This window comes from Lepidothrix coronata, unplaced genomic scaffold (assembly GCF_001604755.1).
Source record: "Lepidothrix coronata isolate B3197 unplaced genomic scaffold, Lepidothrix_coronata-1.0 Scaffold35, whole genome shotgun sequence".
Lineage (NCBI taxonomy): Eukaryota > Metazoa > Chordata > Aves > Passeriformes > Pipridae > Lepidothrix > Lepidothrix coronata.
This window is the reverse complement of record NW_016690215.1, coordinates 710125-732984: the sequence shown is the minus strand read 5'-3', so window position 1 is coordinate 732984 and position 22860 is coordinate 710125. Positions and strand designations below refer to the sequence as shown.

Sequence of the window (22860 nt, the reverse complement as noted above, 5' to 3'; positions counted from 1 at the left end):
ACATTATTTCCCATACTCATACTGAGAAAATTTTGCAGCCTAAAAGTCTCATACAATGATTTCTGCAATTAATTAGAAGGGCATTCCAGCACTCAGCTATGTATTTTTCTACATGTATATATTTTTATACACACACACACACACACACACACATCTATATAGCTTTTCATGCACATATTCTGTATGTACCGTATATACACATCCTATACGTTTACCATGGAGATAAAGTACATGTGTAATGCCTAATTAATGCATGGTATCAATGCACAATTATATATGTATATATGTGCACTAACTGGCATGTAATTAGGTGTGATACTGGTGCTCACAGGTTCAAGAAAACATATGTATACAAGGAAGTTAGTACTTCTAAATGGATATTTTCCAGAAATAAGTGAACAGAATGTGAAAAGATAAAAAAAGTGCAGCTGCAGTCATGCAAGCTCATTTTGAAATTATAAACCAATTACTAAAAAGTAGGAACTGTGTATTATTTGTCCATAAAATTTACCAGCATCTTCATCTCTTACTTGATGTAGTCTAGCTACACACTTGTAAGCCTATTTCCCTGTATNGGTGATGTAAAGGCACTTTGTCAGGTCTGGTTTGTCCCCCAGTTCAGATTACATTCAAGAGTCGACCACACATTTAAGAAAAAAATCCCAAATAAAAATATCCTGACATAATATAACATATGTTATTACATATATGTTACCTGTATGAAGTTTACAGGTTGTGTGGATGACAGCAAAATTTAGCTTTATAAAATAAAATAATTTATCTCCACAAAAAAATTATATGAAAAACTATGGGTTTCATTATGAATTTAGGTTGTTAATGTACTGAAAGCAATAATTTTGCTATTTGTTTTAAACTTCATTGGTTTTACAATTTGAATTTTATGGAAGAGTAATTTCTTACACAGGTAATGTAGAGACACAGAAGTGAAAAGTGTTAGCAATATAAACAAACTAAATAAGCCACAATTAGGTTTAAATTCCTCTCACACTCAAGGGATTATGAAATAACACGTGAGACCTAAACTCACTAAATGAAAATAAATAATTTAATAAGTCTTGGTTAACTTTCTAACAAACTTTAACATTGGAAAGAATAATACGCCATGCTTAAACGGGCTGATTAATGATTGATGCTGTAACATTTTAAACCTGACTGATTGATGTACAAGTGTTTAACAGCCTTTGTCGTGATTTATTCCTCTGCCAGGGCTGGAAAAAAGTGTAATTTAACAAGTTTCTTAGAGAACCAGAATGCAGCTCAGAAGAGTTTTTTAAGATTGGATTAAATATATTTTCTTCATATGCACACATATACATCTATGACACTTAAAGAACATTTATAAAAAATAGTCTTTAATCAACTGAAAGATGTTTAGCTCAGTTAACATGCTGGATCTTTCATATATTTTTGTTTGGATCAATTAAAAAATATTATGTTACTTCAAGAAGCCAAAACAGAACTCAGGAGAGAAATACTGCAACTAATATCAGCACGATCTGGATAAAGCATTCATTCTTCCTGGAAAGAAAAATGGAGGTGATTATTAGAAAACTTTTTTGCTAACTAACATGCAAAAAATAACTTTTATTGCAGTCTTTTCAACAGTGGTTGCCTGCAGAAGAAATACACAATTCCTAATCCTAAATCTTCTCTTGCTCACTTTTCAAAATTTCCAATCTTCAAGGTGACTCATTATTTTATCTTAAAATCTAAGCTATCAGTTTCATATTTGAGACTTTTCATATGTTATAAAATGTGGCTTTTACTTTTTCATTCAAAAATCTCATTAAGTAAGAGTTTGAAATGTCTTGCTATTTCTAAGGTAGTATCTGTTACTTTAATGCTGGAAATTGAGATAAAATTGGAAATTTAAACATTGAAGACATTTAAAATATTTTACTGCAAATTCCAGAAGAAATTACCTGGGATACCATATAATTTTATTTCATACATAGTCATCCTAGAGGGAATGAAGAACATTTATTGGAATTGTAGAAAAGATATTATGAAAACTAGTACTTTTAGCAATGTTTTCAAAATTATTCTTTATATTCCTATTTGACTTTGAATATTTAGAGCATTATTGACATTGTTATAGCTTTATATAGCTCTTTGTCTGTGTGTAAAAAAATTATCATAAGATACATATATAATACATAACACATTTTATTAAATGTAAAGTTGAGATTGATTATATGCCATACTCTACCTGTAGGTAGTCATAAATATGCAAGTGTATTGATTATATACATTAGAAACTGAAATTATATCATTGGATTTCATATAATTTTTATCATTATTCAATATATTTTAGGTACTTATATATCATAATTTTTCATACATTTTGTGTGTTTTCAAAAGAGATTAGAAGAACTACATTTAACTTGTCCATGTAAAAAAATTTTTTTCCTTCAGACAGTATGTACAAAAGTACAGGCATTAGGCAGAAAGAACAAAACACCACCAAAAAACCCATCGTGAGAAACCCTGAACAAAGAGTTTTAGAAAGTGCTGCGCACCAACAACCAGAACAACAATTTGGTATGTCTTTTTCTGGAATGCTGAAAATAGCTTTCTGATAGTTCTGAACCCCAGTATTCAAAGCCTGAAAATGACCACCTGTGAAAAGGATGGATTTGAAAACTGTGGGCTGATACTCCTATATTAACTAGTATATTTACAGCTCAGAGCAGGATAATAAGGAAAATGTATCTAGCGCAGAACTTCTGAAAGGTGTTCAGTGGTTTGGTGCAGCCTCAAACAAGAAGTTTTAGAAGAGTGACAATCAAGAAACCAGTGAAGCACAGTAAGACATCTTTCTATATCATATCTGTATGTTATGTCTTAACCATATCAAGTTTTATTTCTAGTAAGTATTTATAATATGATGATCATTTGGGGGGTGGAAGGGGAAGGAGTGTCTATAAGTTGCAGAGCTAAGTATATCAAACATTTATTTAGTGACATAGTACAGTGTGTTTGAATCTTTAAGGTTTCTGGTTCCATTTTAAGTCTAGATTCTAGGATTCAGAACAGTAAAGATACTGTTATACTTCGTATAATTTAGGAATTGGCTCAGAGCTTGAACTCTGGGGGGAAAGGGTAAAAAATTAGTGAAGTGCCAAAGCAGTGGCTGAAATAGCCTGCTCATGGCTCTTGATCTGTATTTTATACTATATGTATTAACACCTTATTCTCTTGAGTGTGAATAAGTATATTCCTGCTATCAGATCAGCTAAGAAATGTGTCTGTTTACCCTGACTTGAAGATAATCAATATGAGACAATCATTAAGAAGAACTGAAATAGAGGCTACGGTCAGATGTTACAGTAAATCCAAATTTACTGGACCACATCAAAAGTGCTGAGGTCACATGGGAAAAGTAGTCCAGTGGGTCAAATTTGTCTAAGAAATGTGTGATAACAATTTTGAATAGACAGATTTTCTTGCATTAACGTATTCTGCAGTATGTATCTTTTTCCTGTCTCGTTTGTTCCTCTTCCATTTTCTAAGGCTAGGACCTGCAAGCAGATGCTGGCTCACACCATGTCCCTTGTTGCCAGAACCACTTCTCATAGTCAGGCCCTTTTTTACCCACTTTTCAAAAGGACTTAGGGAATAAATCCTTTTATTTTTATTCCAGACTCTCTGTCTCTTGACCATCCTGACAGCAAAGAGCTTTATTCACTCCCACCAAATGGCAAGCAGAATTACACCTCAGACGTGAACTGATCCTGTAGAGTAATATTGGCTATTTCACTCTGTTTTTTCAGCAATTGAAATGGTTGAGACACTGAGTGAAGCTGAATTGAATCTGATGAGCTTTTTAGCCTATGCTGAATTATTTGCTTCCTTTGTTATGATTAATAATAAGGGAGCGATAGTCTAAAAATTATCTCGGGCATGCGATCCCCAGCCTTTTAACACAGGAGCGATTAGTCAGTAAATTACTCTTAAACCCAACTATTTGTGGAATGACAACTGAGAAAATAATTCAAGAACTGGAAACATATTTCTGAATTATCTAACTTAAAAACAGACCCTAGATTTCTTCAAAATCTTGTTTGAAGTTTCCTTTCATGAAAACTCTTTTGTGAGAAGTAGTTAAAGGGAGCTTTTAACAACTTCAACACAGAACTAAAGCTTTACGGCAATTTCATAATTTACTGAATTGTCAGTGAAAAAGTCTACCAACCCAGCAAGAAGTAGCTATAGAGCTGTACTGTTTAACTGTGAGAGCTGTAAATGAAGCATAATTTATACATGTTTTTAAAAATTCTATGAGAAGAGCCAGAGGTTATTTGGCAAAGCTTCCGATGAGCTTGTTTTATGTTAAGAGCTGCCAGATTAGCAACCATTAATACAATAATTGATGTGCTACATCCTTAGAATGTGCAAAACAATATTTTATTTCCAAATGTTCCTATAATTTTCTTATTTCCTTTGGTATTGACCTTTGGTATGAATCTTCATATTTCATATCAAAATTAATCTGTACTCCACATAATTCTGATTAAACCACTTATATTTTGATCTCTCCCTTACCTACTTCTCTCTTACTAATCTTTTTTTTAGACCTGGCTTCCTCAGTCCCTTTTTACAGAAAGGTCCATTAGAAATCTAATACAGAGACTGATGGTGAAGGCTGTGAGCACGGCTTTAAAGTCTAAACACCTCATCACTTCAATAATGTGGTTAGCCTTTGAAGCTTTATTAGGCCTGAGACAGTGTCTGATCACTTTCGCAGTTTTCCCACTTGGCAGCCATTGACTGTTAACACATAATTGAAACAGTTACTTAAGAAACTTGTATTTTATTGGTTTAAACACTTTTCAACATACTAGGAGCTAGAGTAGGATTATAGATTAAAGTACCTCAGCTATTTTTTACTGAATATTTTGTCTCCATTTGATGAATTATTCCTCAATAATAAGTTGGAGCAACATCACCTAATTTTTTAAGTATTTAAATGACAGACAAGAAAAAGTATTTGAATAACAAAAGGTTAATTTGGTTCTACCAGAGAGTAAAAAAGAAGTATTTAAAATGGAACATCTCAGCTGTGTAATGGCCACCTGTTAGCCATATATTAAGATGGATGGCACAGACACCAAATATTTAACCATCTCTTAAAGCTTCTTAGACAATTTTACTCTTTTCAGCATTGAAAATACTGTGATTTAAATGAGGAAAAGAAGTTCAATATTAAAGAATTCCAAGAAGAAAACAATATTAAATGATAACCACAAAAAATATACTGGACCCGAAATTTTTCAATTACTTTCACCTTGTACACCCTAAGAGTCAAAATAGAAAGTCTCCATTGGTGTCATTCATCATAATTGCAGTGGAGCTGGTGGATTTATGCCCACTGGCTTTAGGCTCTGGATCCATACCGTATAGTTTTCGTTCCATCTGTCTTCATCCTCGCACCCCAGTCTTCCCAATTCTTCCTCTTTCACATATTCCTGCATAGAATAAAAAGCAGTGGAAAACTTCCACTACACATGATGGACCAAATTCCTCAGACATTAGCACCTGAATAATTATTGATATTCAGAGAAACTAAATATAGGATCAGGACAACATATTCTGGAAAAACATTTTCAAGCACCTGTGTTTTCCATCCCCTTTATTTTCCTGAAGAGACTGAACCTCATTTCTCTGTGGTCACCTACAACCTTAAAGAGCATCTACTGCCTGTCTTTAATGAAATGAACATTCAAGATCAGAAGCTAGTTGAAAGACTCTATATGCAACACCACAGTGGTAGGAAACCAAACAACAATAATGGAATAAAAAATAATGTGCAAGACGCTTCTTCTAATGAATATTTCACACAATATTTTTTTTTCAGATTCAAAGCTTCAGTATTCTTTTTGCTAATGGCAATTTAAACATTATAAAACTATCAGTATTCTCAAATAGAGGTTTTTCCTCACTTCTGGACTTTTTCTCAAAAAAAAAAAAAGTGCTTCAGAAAAACACACGTATTTTCCCACACTGGAAAATAACCAATAAGCCAGCTGCAACTGATATTGCAATATTGCGGGATATAGAACTGAAGAATACAATTCTTCTTTCATTCCCTTGCCTAATCCAACATGTAGAACTTTTGTGATGCAAACATAAATCAAATAGCATCTGCCAAAGCAAGAGGATGTGTGAAAATATATCCACTGTTAATAGCATTAGATTAGGTGTAACATCACAGGAGCCTTAAAGGGCAGCTTAAATTTATATGTTCCACAATAATGAAGATAAAGTGCTGTTAACATTCAAATCACTTTCTAAAACTGGAAGTGAAGAAGAACTCACATCCATATATCATGGTCAATAATCCAAAACAAGTCCTTTTTGTCTTACCATAGTTTATTGTGTAGATATTATGGTCTATAAATAATGCGACAGGAGTAAAAATAATCAATGAAATGGAGATGACTAACAGAACCTACAATTTGCAGACAGTATAAATGCTTAGTGAAAAGCACAGAACTTAAAATGGCTTCACTACAGACAATGGAAATGGTATATCTCTCAGAATTTGTGTAAAAAATGTTTTGTTATTTCTTTAAAACTCTTAAACATTCCTAAGACAGTAATAGCCCTCTCAAAATGTTAATTGAAAGTGTGGTATGGCTCATTCCCCACGTCAAAATATTCAATAAGATGGGTGAAAAACTGGAAAGCAAGCAAATTATTTTCTTCTTTAGTGCTTTACTCATGATAGTACACTGATGAGTCTTATTTCTTCCAAAGTGAAAGCTGATTTCTTCCCTTTCTAGGGAGGTAAGCAGGGATATTCAATGTTGCTCAAGAAAATACCAAACTTCTAGGATATGGATTGCCTTAAGTTCATCTTATATCATCAATATATTAGACATGATAAAATTAATCCTATCATTGGCATATAATTCTATTTTGAAAGGTAAGTCAAGCTTCAGCATTGAACATATTGTACTGCTCAAAACTACTCAGAGAAATCTTGTAGGCCAAGGGTTGTGTAAGGATAACAGCCTATCAATTTCCCATGGATACTCATAACGCATGAAGACCCAAAGGTCGATGGGTCATGAGAAAAAAAGAGTTACCAACCTGAAGACTACGGCTGCTAAATCTGTGAACAAGTTCCCAAGAACAGCCGTGGTGCATGAGCGGCCGGAGGTCATGAGGGCATGAGAATTTGGGGGATTCCTGCCCAGCAAAGTCCACCCCTAGAGCCCACCAACTTCATTCTAACCAAGGTTCATGTAACCACATGTTACAACTACATTAGCTCTTCAGCAACATCGGGATGTTAACGAAGTCTCAACATATCAGTATTGCCTAGAAACGCCACTTCTTGAAAATAGGATGTGGTTATCATGGAAGCATACTTCTCTTAAACAGACCATATAATTTCTCACAATTTATGTAAAACATTTTTCAGAGCAAATGCATGTAATATAAGTTTCAGAATGCATAAGCTCTGAACGCATCATAAAACAATCCAAGGGTTTCTTATCTTTGCAAGAAAAGATAAACGTCCAAAACCAAAACTCTCTCATAAAGAAGATGATGTTTATTCTCCCCATAGTAATTTGCTTCATCATTTGCTCCTATAGAAAGTATATCTAAAATACATGGTAATATTACCAAGAGTTAAAGATTAATTTGTAAAATTCAGAAAAGAACTCGAGTTAGAAAGATGAAGTTGCTGTGAGATAGATAGGTAGACAGACAGATAGGCAGATAGACAGACAGATAGATATACACATACACATATATATATATAAATATATATATATATATACACACATTCATATACTTATTCTTAGCTCAGGACAAAAAGATACCACATAGTATGTCACAGGAACCTCTAAGATATAGACAATATGAGTAAATAAGCAAAAAAAAATTATTTCTGAGAATATGTCAGAGTGAATGTACTGTGAAGTGTACAGGTGTATAACTAACTTGGATGTCATGTAAAATGGAAGGATTCGAAATATAAGAACTTAATTTGAAGGCAAGAGCTTTTGGCATTATGAAAATGGTATCAAGGAAGAAAGCATTCCTTTTAGTAAGGAGAATGTAACAGAGGCCATTTGTATATTAAATAGAGGTCATATGGATGAGTTCTGTTTACCTATTAAAAAAACCTAACACTGCAGCATTACTTAAATTTTGTATTTGTCTCTGGTTTGGTGGTGGTGAGAAAAAACCCTCATATTAAATCACAGGTACCAGATGCAGCTTTTATTTATCAACATTGTTTACGCTGAGCTGAAATAGTGGCAAGGATATGTCCATGAGTTTAAAATGACAAAAAATCTTGTAATGTGACAACCAATTAAAGAGTCAATGTCACTTGAATACAGAAGTTTTAAGTCCTTAATATATTTCAGATCCTTTACTGTTTCACTTGGTTCAATAGCAAAGCTTGTAAAGGCCTAAGTGTCCATAAGAAACTAGGATCTCTGGAATTCCATAGTATCTTTTATTTTGTAAAAATAATCTCAGAAAATAAATACCCTTACAGTTTATATACGTTCTAAATTAAATCAGCCATATTCTAACTAGAAATTGCTTTCTCTGCTGTCGGGTACGTATGCGTTCAATATTAATGAAAAATATTAATTAAGTTGTTAGTCTGAAAAGTCTCTCTTTAGAAAGTTGGACAAAGCAATAAAACTAACACTTCTCTAAATTAATTGTGGTGTGAGAAACATTTTTAAAACATGAATTAGAAGATTAAAAAATAAGGATTTTTCCCCTTCATTTCAACCTTAAGTAATGCAACTAATTTTTTTATTTTCATAACTTTATGCTCAAGAAATGCTATTTATGATTTTGGATTACCAAAATGTCTGTTTCTAGCAATCAGTAGGTTTACCTCCTTTCTGAAGAGAAAGTCTTCCTGAAAATTAGAACTGAAAGGTGACACCATCCACGCAAATGTGTGATTGTTGATCATCCTGTTCTTCTGAATACTCTAACCCATAACCACAAACTGACTGCATTCTTCTGTGTCTGTCCCTCACCATCCGAGGAAATAGTTTCAGTTTTAATATATAAGATCAAGTAATAGACAGGCTAACTTATTCATAATATGCCTGTCACAACCCAGCTCTTTACTTACGAACATTGTCACCAGTTGATAGTACATAAATTCTTAGCATACAAGACAAATACCACGTAATTGTTACAGTTTTGTAAGGTTTAAGAATGTCTTTTGGAAATGTGATCACAATTTAGTACTCCATGAGGAAAAGGCTCTTAAGGCCAATAAGGGGCTATATATTCCAGGAACAAGAGAAATCTCATTTTTCTCCTGTGAGGTATCTAGTAATATTTTTTAAAGGAAGGACTATATGTCTCATGTTAAAATATAAACTCTCCTTGCAATATACACTTTAACTTTCCAGTCACAAGGTACTTTTTCTTCTCTGGTAGAATGGAGGAATCACTACTACCTTGAAAAGTGATTCACCAAACACAACCTTTTAGATTTCCTGGTACTTGGACCTCTACTTGACCAGTACCCCTTTGAAACATTTCTGCAACTCTGTACCATGGTAGTAGCTCTTTCTTCAGGGAATGTGCCATCCGAGAGAAAGGATCCCTCTTTATGTACACTAAGGAATGGGTTAAATGAAAGAGAGGCTTGCTTTTTTTTTTTTAATAAATATATAATAAAAAAGGGATACTCTATTTATTCTCCCCTTGAATGAGAGAGAATTTGATGAACTGAAGGGCTTAGCTGCCTAGAGATGAATAGTCAGAGCTATGCAGTCTGGGATTGTCTTCTATTGTGATCTAAGATGCCAGGGGCTGGCTTTCCAGGAATGTCTATACTTGCCTCTCTCATCAACACCAAACTACAAAATAATGGCTTTCACCAAGAAAGTTGTAACAACTCCGTACCCAAGAGTCTCTTGAATGATTCACTTCCTTGATTCCACCCTAGTTTAAAGACTAGGATGAAGAAAGAATTTCTCTATTTCTCATGATCTGACATGTCCTAACTCTGTCAAGCCCTTGGTAGTTCTCACCTTTCCTCATGCCACGTCACAGAATCGCAGAATGACAGAATCGCAGAATGACAGAATCACAGAATTGGTAAGGTTGGAATGGAATACAGTGGATCAGATGCTCCAACATCCCCGCACAAGCAGGGTCAACTTAGAGCACATTGCACAGAATTGCATCTAGACAGTTCTTCAAGAGACTTCACAACCTCTCTGAGCAACCAGTTGCAGTGTTTGGTCATCTGCACAATCCTCTGACTTCATCACATCCTGAAGACCTGTGCTATTGAGGGCTTACAAAAAGAAAATGAAAATTTCAGCAGAAAGTTCATGGGTGTTTTAAATGTTCTTTTCATTTATGTTCTTTCTTTTTAGCCAAGTTACTAGGCTGTTTTATTACACTAAATGAAGATAGAGATATTCTTTTTGCTTCCACCACCACCTAGTGCAATGCAGTGTATCAAGGAAGTAATAAACTCAGTGGGCTGAGTTGGGCTAAAGGCACACAGGGTACCTTTTCCAGCTTCGAGTCTGTCCTTAATTCTCAGAAAGGATGAAGAAAAGAAACTGGAGTTGCTAAGTCCCTACCTCGAGAATGAAAGCTACCTTCTATAGCATGTGTAAAACTGGCAGAACTAAGGATCTGAACAGATTGTGCGATTACCACCAAGGCAGAGGAGTTATTTCAAAGTGCTGTCAGTAACAAACACTACAGAAAATCACTTTTCTCCACTGTGGCTAATTCTGGGGTCCTTGCCAATTAGCAATGGTATGGAAATTGTTAAATAAGGTGTTTGAAACAGTGGCAATAAGATTCATACTTCAGCCTAACGTGAGACAGAACAAAATACAATTTTTGAATGTAAGAGATCTTTTTGTGTGATGTTACTAAAGAATCTGTCCCAGAGCACTGGTAGTATTAAGATGGGGAGTTTTTAGTTATTGATTTGTTAACTCCAGGTTTAAAAGTTCAACCCACTTTTCCCAAAGTTGTTTTCTGACATTGCTATTCTATGTATACATTATACTAGAGCAGTATCTAGGAGTAATAAACTACTTCTCACTAGAAAATTAAATCCACAGCTGCTTTTGTGTGTTTACCATCTGAGACTAGGGCAAGGAACAAGGAATGCACATATCTGGCTTCACATCAAGTGATCAAATATTTTATAGCTAACCAAGGACATGATGATTTTATAATGTGAGCTTTCAAATTCTTTTTGCATTCAGTAATAAAGGAATGACTTTGTTAATGTCCCAAGCCAATCATCTTACCTGATAAGTGTACCTTTGAAATAGATGTCATTCTAGCAAAAGGAATTTGAATATTGAAAAATGTGTTATGTAACTTACAAGTAAACACAGTTGACAAGATGCATATTTTCTATCTTCACTTTATTTTTGATATGTCTTTGACAGCTTTTTGTTATGGAAGGAGAAAAGATGATCTGGAAACCTTCAGAATTATACAAAATGGAAATAAACATATATATATTTGCAGTCTTCTATTTCATCACTATAGTCCATTAAATTCTATGTTTTGGACGGTGTAAACTTCCTGTGAAGAAAGAATTAATCATCTCATTCACATAACCCTTGCAAAGGTTTTCAGATTTTGGTAAACGTGGAAAATGTATTTTAATCCAAAACTTCAAGTATGAATTCTTGGGATTCAGTCTGAATGCCAGAGTCCTGACCTTTAACACTTCCTAGACCAAAAGGGAAACTACAACAAATATGTGTCAAGAGGTGATGACTCTTCTCTCTGTCATCTTAAGCAACTTAGCAGTATCTGTGCCTCCCAAACATAAGCATTACTGCATCAATAACAAGTGATGTCCAGATGAAGCAAGCAAATCTTTAATTAATTAAAAATTTAGCTGTTTCATATTGTTCACTATTTGATTAACTTTTATTTGGTGAATGCTAACATTTGGTGACTGCTCATTTTTCACATTTTGGAATCAATACCTTAAAAATAATCATAGAAACCTATTTTTGATCATCATAACATTTACAACTAGGAGGCTTACAAGTTGCTCTGTTAAGAATAAAAAAATACATCTGTTTTCACTCTAGAGGGCTATTACTACAATACACATGACTAAGTACAGATGACTACACATAGAATACAGCCCTGCCTGAACAAACTGGTGAGGAAATCTGTAAGAAAATTCCACAATTGGCTTAAAAATGTGGAAGTTAAGTCACTTAAGAAATTATATAAATTAAATGCACATCTGAAATAGATAATGTCACCATATTAGTGCGGATAATGTATTTTTCTTGTTGAGGTGGTTATATGAAGCTAGAGTGGTTTGCCATGCCTATCAGTAATTCAGCCTCAGTTCTGGTTTTTTTTTTTCCTAGAACAACGTCAAAGAGACAACAAAATGGCAAAAAACAGATCAGTGTTTTCTTCTTTACAATGCAACAGAAAGTGCAAACAAAAGTACTGAAACACTAATGCAGGAAAAAATATAGCAAGTGATTTCTAATGGCCTTGCGCTCAATTTTGACAAAGTTAGAGAGAAGGATCTGCTGCAAGAACACAATGGTTATTGCAATGAAGGGATGTATCAGAAAATGTAGAATATCAGGAACATCGTGTCAAATCTTTGCTTTAAGACTGCAAAGAAGCAGTCAACAAATCAATAGCATTCATAAGCAGTTTACTGATAAATCCTGGACATAAAATGATCTCTTCTCAGCTAAGTCTCTAATCTATGATTATTTTACCATCAAAATATGCCTTCTATTTTCCCTGGGTATAATGGAATACAAAGAAATTTGCAAAGATGACTGACTCCATTTTGAAAAAATAACAGTTTGCTATCATAAATCACACTGCAACTAAACCTCATAATTCATTATAACATGACTGCTGGTGGGAGAAGGGAAGAAACACAAAAAAAATGTCATTTTGGGAGTGAAAGGCGGTAAAAATAAGCTGAAATTGCATAGAACTACTGTCAATCATGCAATTATAGCTGTTCTGCTGTTCTACTCTAGTAGTGTGTCTAGTCTTCCCCTTATGGGTGGCTAATAAATCCATCTAATCATGTTTTTCCTTCCAGTGACAGCTCTCAAGTCTGGTCACCTTCCCTTTTTTGCTGACAGTTACAGCTTTTTTGTCTGCTTCTAAGGAGAAAGATTTTCTGTAATTGAGAAGCAGAGAAAGGTTGAGGTACTGTTGACAAAACAATGAAATCTATATCAGGCCATTTGATGATCATATTCTGCTGTACACAGAAATATATGTAGATATTCTGGCTACCTTAGGAGTGTGATTCCATAATACCCAATGTTTATGTCTATAAATGTCCACCTATCATTTGTGAAGCAGAAGTTACATATCAGCTGCTTCGCACTCAGTGTAGGTTATAAATCGGTAAAAGTCTACTACAGACAATACTTAGTGAAAAATATATTTAAAGAATTCTATGAGGAATGACAAGATATCCAGCATCACACTCATATATGCGCATAACACAACAGATAAGATTTTATAGTAGAACTGCTGGCCAGTTTAGATGTCATTCCTTATTTCCTCTATATGAATAGAATTGTAGGTATAAAAAACCAGAGAGAGATATTCATAATGTTTACAGATTAATTAGAAACATTAAATTAGTGAAGCAGTTTGCAATGTTTTCAATGGATCATTTGAAAACCTTTTTTCTATACTAAAGAAACTATCATTGGCATTTTATATCTGATTTTAATATCATTATCCCAATGATCCTCATCAATATCAGTAAGTGCAAGAACACTGAAAAATATCCTTCCAAATGTAATTTAAATCTTCCTAATGTGATTTCAAAACCACTAGGAAAAAAAATCATTAATATCTTCAAAATGACTTGCCACTTTTTGAAAGAGAAGACAAAAAGAAGTCCAAACCTGACAGTCAAATGTTATAAAATGTTATCTGACAAGTTAGTTGGAAAAAGTCTAAGTAGCTTTCACTGCTCCTTTTCTTTGTATTGCAATGCCCCCTGCAGGTATAACAGATCTTCTGTTTCTCCATAGCATTTTTTTTAGCTCTTTGAGGGGAGCATCTCATCTGACAAACTCATGACTTTCAAAACCCTTGCTAATCACAAATTATTGTTTGAATCACAGAAAAAAAATTTAAACACCCTCCCTCATATTAGAGAAAATAGAAAGAAAAGGGGAAAACACCAAGTGGATATATCCTGTATATCAAATGGAAAAGACTGTGTAAGACAGTGAAAAAAAACCACTTTGCAAAGGTTAGTGAAAACTTGTTTACTCTGTATGTCTCAAAAGCCTTAAGAGAGGAATATGATGGTCCTCCAAGAAAAAATTGAGTCCAAAACCTCTGAGTTCAGTTTTAAATGAAATGTATGTTTTTATTATTTAAATGAACTGTTGTTGTTACTATTTTTCTTAGGTGAACACAAGAGAAAAAGGAAATGAATTTTCTCAGGGTGATAGATTACATGAACTACCCACCCGCACCGATATAGGTTAAGCTTGAACCCAGATCACTGACTGTGTGATTACCATTATCTTGCAGAAGATACTTGAAAAAATAATGGATGCTCATACCTCTTCAACAGGTTTTACACAAAGAGGTATGGAGCAGACAGTCGAAAAGACTGAGGAGGCAACATAAATCTCTGACTCCCAGGTGTGGGCCGGGTGCCCCTCAACAGCAGCTGTTGATTACAGTGTAGAGTAGAACAGCACTGTACGATTACAGTGATTGCTGCTCTATCCCAAGTTCATTGTTAAAATTAGGTAGTTTGAAGGGTTGGTGGAAATTGTTCACAGGCTAGCAGCTTGATTAAAGAAGCATGTCAAAAAAACAAACAAACAAAACAAGTGAGAAAGCAAGGAGATTTCACAGTTGTTGGCAGGTAATATTGGGTTGTATTAAAGTGTCGTGTTCCCTACTGTATCAAACTCTGCAATAAGAAGATCCATGAAGTAACTACAACACCCTGACAACAGATAGGGCACACCTGAGGCAAGGAGTGGATACAAATGCACACAGTGGTTTCTCTGTTTCGGTGGGGCTTTTCTCAGTGAGAAGAATGTGTAAAAACTATTAGATATACAGACCCTTAAGTGTTAAAGAAAATCACTACATAATCAGAATAAATGAATATACCATGGATGCATGGAAGGAGTTACATAAGATTTGAAAAAGTTCTATGAGACTAAGAGGACAAGAGAATGATTACATAAAACAGTTTACGTTGTTGCCTAAGAAATGACAACATACATACACTTCTACTTAGTGAATTAAGCATAGAAAAATTGAAAGGAGGATATTATATTAAAAATTTTTAAACCATAGAAATAAATGACAACTATATTTATTTAAATACTGTTAAATTAATCACATAGAATAATTACATGTAATCAGGAATACATAGTCATTTTAACCTGTGCCTCTGGAATAGGAAACACCTTTGCCTGAAAAAAACCCTTTTCTTTTATTCTTTTTCACTGGCAGGACTAGATCATGAGTGATGTAGGAGTTTGGAAGAAGAGGAAGAGGGACTTTGTTTTCAAAAGCAGCTCATATCTATGCAACTTTTACAGAAATCTCTAGCTATGGGCTTCCACTTGCAAGGAACTAGATCTAGAGAGCAAGAAGTGTCTCCCACTTTAACATATAATTGAAAGTACTCAGAAACTGTGGATAAATAACTAACATTTTATGGAAGGGCGAAAGATTGAAAGCGAAACAAAGATACAGGCCACCTTTTTTCTTTCCAAGGAAATCCAAAACTTGGGCCTATATTCATATTTTAGGCTAATCACTGCTTTTACTCTGTTAAACATTTATGATATCAATGATGATGTTTGATGTTCAAAGATGAGAGCATAAGGTGAACGTGTAACGACAAGGGCACTTAACGTGCTATCAGGAACAGGTTCCATAAAGTTCTAATACTTTTCTGAAAAAAAAAAGAAAAAAGGAAAAAAGTTTCATCCTGATAAGTCACATGCTGATTTGTTGCTTACAAACAGCTCAAAGGCTGTTTCATTTCATCAGCTGAACTAGGAAAGACACTTACATACTAGCGAAAAAAGTAGCACATCTGAGTGAAATTAGACTGAAGGCATCTATCCATTCTTTCCGATTGAAACTGTTAAAAATCAATCAAACATTTAAGAAGGTGTTTCACTCTAGCTTTATAAACGCAGAATATCAAGACTGACATTCAAGATAAGAACTGGACTAAGAAGTACTCTTGTTCTAATTTGATCAAAGAGCATTGGCATTTTGGAGTTTGTTACTTTCTTAAAAATTAGAAATCTAATTCCATATCAACATTTCCTTGGTTTAATTTATTATTATACAAATTTTTTATTCAAAATAGGAAAGCGGAGAAAACTGTAACTTCAGTAAAGGTTATGCATTGGTAAAAACCCTTTCAGAACATCCAGTGATATAGCCCTGAAGTCATATTTTTAAATTAAACAGCCTTCCTTCTTTCTACTGCAGTCTTACAAGTGTGTCATACCCAGATCAATTTTCCAACATCAAAAAATGAAATAACCGCTGTTTATTTTTGCTCTTAGTCGAACTTCTTATTTAGGGAGTATTTTTTTAGACAGATACATATTGAATGTTACAACTTAGTTCTGTTTTCTTTCAAACTTTGTTTTTCTTATATTTTGCAAATTTACAGTGCCATAAAAGTTTTTCATTTCTAAACATTAAAAATTAAGCAGGCAGAGATTAATTGTACAGAAAAGGAATATATATTGGAGATATGCAAACCTGCAATCAAATTTATCCCAAGAACATTACTACAGTTTGAACTATTCCAGAAGCAGGATAAAATGACAGAGGTTTTTCCATTTGAGGATTTTTATACCTCACAGATTGAGCCAAAAATATGTAAATTTCTTCACTTTGTACAACTCAAGATTACAATATAAGAATGATTTCCTCCTGGATTCACTGGATTGGAAAGCATAAACATCAAGAAACTGTCAAAATACAATCTGTCAATCTTAATTTAAAATGTAATAAATCAGACTCTAAAGGATGATAAGCAAAATCCTTTTGTAGTAAAAAAGCCTAAAGCAAAAAGTACTAAGATTACTTCTGGTAAAAAAGATAATATACAAAAAGAAGATGACTTATGTCCCAGATAGTTGCAAGATTGTCACAAATTTTTTGCTGAACAAACTTGACCTTTTTGTAGTGCAAAGTCTGTATGGCTACATGGTGAATTTACAGCTTGGTAAATCTGACAGCTTGCACTCCAGAAACTTCCAGTTGCATGAATATTATCTGAATACAGATGAAGACAACTATGAAATTGTAACTAAACACCAACTGAAAAAGGCTGTTCCTTTTAGAGGTTCATCTAATGCCTATCAAAATAACAGTCAGTGTATACACTGATTTGAACAGAGAGGAATCACTGCCTCTGTCATGAAGGTCTCATCCAGGTAATGACAGTAACCATTGCCTTTATTGAAAGATGGAGAGGGACTTCACAAGGCTGTGTTCTATGTGATAGAACAAGGTGGGATGGCTTTAAACTGAAAGAGGGCGGGTTTAGATTAGATTTTAGGAAGAAATTCTTTACTGTGTGGGTGGTGAGGCACTGGAACAGGTTGCCCAGAGAAGCTGTGGATGCCCCATCCCTGGAAATGTTCAAAGACAAGTTGGATAGGGCTTTGAGCAATCTGATCTAGCTGAAGGTGTCCCTGCCCATGGCAGAAGGATTGGAACTATATGTGTTTATGGTCACTTCCAACCCTAACCATTCTATGATTTTATGATTCTCCAGTGACAAAAGTTTTACCTTGTAGTTTTTGGTTGAAGATTTTCTTGGAGTTTACACACTTACACAAGTGCAAAGAGTGATTACTGTATATAGAATAATTCTTGAGCTACAATTTTTTTACTTATCAATCAAATTGAACTTTACATTGCTTACAGAAACATGATGCTTCAATGAGCCTTTGATATGCATTTGAAGAATGTTTACCTATTAAAACATCTTAAGATGTACTTTTCCTGCCAGTTACATTGATTGATCAAGAGGAAATAAAAATGCAACGCCTTTCTTCTTCGGGTTGTGTGTATTCCCATGCAGCACATCTTCCAAACTCAGGAGCTATGCAATCACCTATTCTGTACATGATAAAGGCATGTAAATCAAAGCTTCTTTTACATTTCCATTAAATATACGTAAAAATACTTTCTTTTCTTCACAACCTGTATAAGAAGTTCATCAGAGGTACTAACACTAGGATGTCATTACTTCTCCTGCATATTCTGTAGGAATCTTTACCTGTAACTGGCATTTCTCATGAGGATTGTGATCAAGAAGATTGTAATTTATTTTAAAAATAGAAGTTATTCATTCACAACACAATAGCAGGAGAGGAATTTTTGGGGGTTTTGTCACTAACAGTTCCAGTAAGTAGAAATGCTTTGTCCAGTAAGGACAAAGGAAAAGCTTGAAATGAAAAGCTTGAAATGAAATGCTTCTGCTTAAATAGTTAGTTTCATGGTTATTTAACTATCTGAACTTATATGATGCTTTCAACATTTTATGTTCAAATTATTCATAAGGAAATTATCATTCTTTGCTAATGATGATTCCAGAAAAGGATTTGCACATTCCTTTCCAACAAATGCTTGGGGAAATCTATTCATTGATTTCTAAATTACAGAAAAATTAATGTAAAATGCTATTTTTACCAATTATTATATTTAATGAATATATAAGGTGATTTTTTTTCATGATCAAAACTAATAGGAACTATCCTAAAATACAGTTTCTGAAATTATGACCAGTTCTGGAAGGTTATTATTATTATAGTGTATTTCACCTGTGGGTTACAAACTTGGACATTTTTTGCAACAAAAATTTAATAAATTAGATTGCTTGGAAATTCGGTTACTATAAAATGTGAAAACCTAATTAAAAGGATGACTGCCAGTGACTGAGAGCAAAATATCCCAATATTAAGGCATATTCAGAAATCATGCACTTAGAACACATTGATGCCAAAAGTCACCAGGAACTTCCTATAGCATTTAAAAGCTGTTATAAAATAGTAAATTGCACTGAAAGCACTATGATATTTTAAAGTGTGCTTGTAAGAAAAGAAATATTTTTAGTTTTGTTTCACATGTAAGAATTCCTGCATTCTGAAATCATTTTGTTGTTCCCAAAGTTCTCCAGTCTCCCCCAGCCTTTACAGAGGTGACAAGACCTGTCCCTGTATGACAAGGGTCTGGGCTGAGAAGTGAGAAATCCTAGATCATGGGCAGACATCATTGCTCCTGCTAGGATTACAAATAAGCAGAGTCAGAGACTTGTCACTGAATGGCAGCTCCTGCTGCTTACTGCCACATGTAACATGAATTGAAAAAGACTTGACCCTTTCCGTGCACTACAGTGGAAAAAGCTATGATATTCCTTATGCATTATCTATGAAGCTTCTGCAAAGGCTCCTGAGGATACACAGCAAGAAATTATAGTCAGACAGGACTGACATGCAAAGACACTGGAATTTTTCAATCAATGTTTTCTACCTACAGGAGCAAAACCATTCAAATGAAGACTTACTCAAAAAAATTCTCAAGATGGCAATTCTGGCAGAAGAGAATGGCCTCCCACCAAGTGAATTCACCTTTAGATAATGGTCTTCATTCTAAACCCAGCTCTGCCTCATCTGGAACAGATTTCAACTCAGATGAGCTTTTCATCACTTAGCTGTTTCAGCCTAGGTATATTTCCACTGTTTCAGCTGGAGCTAAACTATTTAAATGTCTACTGAGTTAAATTCACATATCAAATTCACATTAGGGAGATGAAAAATAATATGACTAAACATGAATTTTTATGTCTAAAATTCACATCCTAGAAATATTTATAAAACAGTATCATGACAACATAAGTTAACTGATGAAAGCAGAAAGTTCTTTTATCCTTTTCATACAATACTGATTTAAACTGTCATAGCTTCATCATCCCTATATTCCCCAGCAGGATGCTTCCCACTTGTTTCAGGATATACTAAGTCACAGAAAACAGTATTACTGGATACAGTTTTATCAAAGTCCCTGCCTAAAAATCTTGACCCCCTGGTAGACAAAATTACCAAAATAATCCCAATTAATGATTATACAGAAAATATTACTACAGAAGTCTTAGTTAGATAAAGATATTTCAGAATGGCAGCAGACTCAATTCTCCATTTCTTGAGACATCAGGTAACAAGTAGTAGTTTAAAGTAAACATTACTAAACTGTGGATATTTCACAATTTTCTTCTGTCTGGCTTCAGTTCCTCACTAAATTCCTTTGAGTCTGGTAAAGGTTATTATTTTGGAGTCTTGGTTGGAAAGTGGAGGACGTATACAAACCATTCACCACATGAACTTTGGGCAGGTTGCTTTGAAGGACTGAAATGTTAAATCTACTTTGCCCCCCTCTTAAACTATTTTTTGTATGACTATATTGTATTTATGCACATACACCTATTACAAGAACTCCAAGTAATTTAACCACTAAAAAAGTGCAGTCATCCTATCAGACTGTAGAATCCTAAGAAAGGAAAGGTCATGCAAACTAATCATATTTATGGCTTCACTCTATCTCTATCATACAGTACAAATAAAATCTGACCTTTATCTGATGTAGAAAGAGCTTCAATTAACAAGTTTTTGTCTTATGCGAATGTTGTTCAATAGCTTTTAATGATACTGACAACTATCAATGCAATAATGTCCATTACTCATTTTACAGTGGTGGAGATGATATTGCCTAGTAAAGATAACTGGCATAAAATATAAAGTGAAATATAGAGCTGAACAAGCTTTGGAGCTAAAGCAGAACTCAGAACAGAAAAAACCCTGATATTTTAAGAAATTAGCCAATACCATACATGCCAAAACAGATCAAAATATGAATTGGAATTGAGATAATTTTATTTTTTATTGCCTTCTGCCTACAGAACCTCTTATTCAGTTACTCAAAGCCCTTTTCTATTGCCCTGCTCAGTAATTTTTATCTTGTTTTTCACTGAACTTGCCACAATTTCCTGTAAACAGGTTATTTTTAGATTAAAAAAAGAATATTTTGCCATAGCAAATCAACAAATAACTTTTTTCTCACAGTCTAGTACTGTCGCCAGTAAAGGAGACATTTCAGTTAAATATCAGTGACAGTGTAATTAATAGTATCTGTAGATAGTAGAAAGAGATCATGTGCTCTTGAGGTGGGTTATGTGGCGAAAGAGCAGACAAATCACTTTGGTTACTAAATGCCATTTGTGAGCCCTTTGAGGCCGTGTCAATTCATCGCAAACTGCCTGCATGGAAATACGAAGCTGTGGTTCTACATGGAGGGGAGATAATAGGTCATAGGAAGATCAAAAGTTGCCCAAAAAAAGCTGAAACAATCATTTATGTCCTTACTCAGGACTCTTTTTCCTCAATTACTTTTTTGTATTTTTACAAAGATCAAATTCCCATCTAAGTACAGGAATCAAAGTGTTATCTGTTCTTTTTACCTTTTTATGCAGAGAAACAGAAAACAAAGATGAAAATGCTTCAATATATCTTGAGAGCTTTATTTTAATATCTAACCATTTTTTATGTCTAAAAACTCAGCTATGGCCTTTTTGATTCTGAATCGGTAGCTAAAAAGAATTAATGGGCCTAACTAACCCACTCTATATTTATACCTATATGGGCAAAAGCTTAACAAAGACTAGTAAGTTGATAGAAAGGCCATTACAAAAAATAGACTGAGTGACGATTTGCTTAATTAGTCACTAAAAGACAAATGTTGTTACAAGTAGCACTATTTTTAAAAATATCACATGCTAAATGTAGTGGATACTCATATAGAGATATGATGTAAGCACAGTCATTACGTTTGCCACTGAATAGTTTTAACACCTGAGATATAAAGAAGTCAAGATAAAACAATGGGAAGGTGAGATAAAGACTCGAAAGAAGAGAGATGACAAGAAGATGAAAAAAACCCAAACAGATGAAATGGTGGTAATAGCATATACAATGTATTATGCAATAAAGGGAACGATATGGCCTGGGTGGACAGTGGCGTTCCTTTAGAGAGTTGGGGGTCCCAGACAAGCTGGGGCTTTGAAAGGTACCCCAGCCTTGGACTAGTACAGAGGCCAGAACAGTTGGTCAGTTTGTTTGTCTGCTGGTTTTTTGGCTCACCTGTGGCTACTGCCCAGGTTCGGCATGTTCTGGATATATTTGCTTTGCTCTGTTACATCCTGATAGGGCGGGCAGGACAAAGCGTTGTTCCTGGGGATCTTCTTATGTCTGTATATAAATAGGTGATAGTAAAGTAGGAAATGAAAGACTTCCCAAACCGTTCTAACAGGAACATAGCCTGTGTGCCCCTGTGTGGTTACGAGCTATGCTGGCGATGGTACATGCCTTCGGTAGGGTCAGACAGGTCAAAGCAACAGGGTCAGATACAATATATCCGTGGGCAGGATGAGCTCGTTAGCCTTCTGGCAGTCATCCTAGGAGAAGGACAACTCTAATCCCAAACCCGGGCAGATGGAGCTCGTTTAGCCCTGTAAGGCCATCCATCTAAGAGAAGGTCACTCTAATCAAACCTACGTCCTGAGGACCTCACTGCCACCGTCCAAGCTCGCTCGGCCCTGGCAGATGAACCTCAGGATTAAAGGGTGGGTTCAGTTCTGCGCAGGCTGCATCTCACCTAAAAAAATCCATTGCGCAGGCTTGAAGGCTTTACCCACATGCAAAAAGTCCTGTAGCGACGGGCGAGAGTCAAAACGGCAGGTGAAAGATGCACTGGGAGCCG

At 34.6% G+C, this 22860-nt stretch overlaps 1 long non-coding RNA gene across 1 annotated transcript in view; it reads right to left on the bottom strand.

The window, feature by feature from the left end:
* Positions 1 to 1213: 1213 nt before the first annotated feature.
* The window catches only part of LOC108496014, a 33304-nt gene continuing 11657 nt past the window's right edge, over positions 1214 to 22860 (bottom strand). The window contains exons 2-3 of the long non-coding RNA XR_001874288.1: positions 5418 to 5489; positions 1214 to 1539 (exon numbers count right to left, since the gene is read on the bottom strand). This is a non-coding gene — a long non-coding RNA (uncharacterized LOC108496014). The remainder of the gene's footprint in view (positions 1540 to 5417; positions 5490 to 22860) is intronic.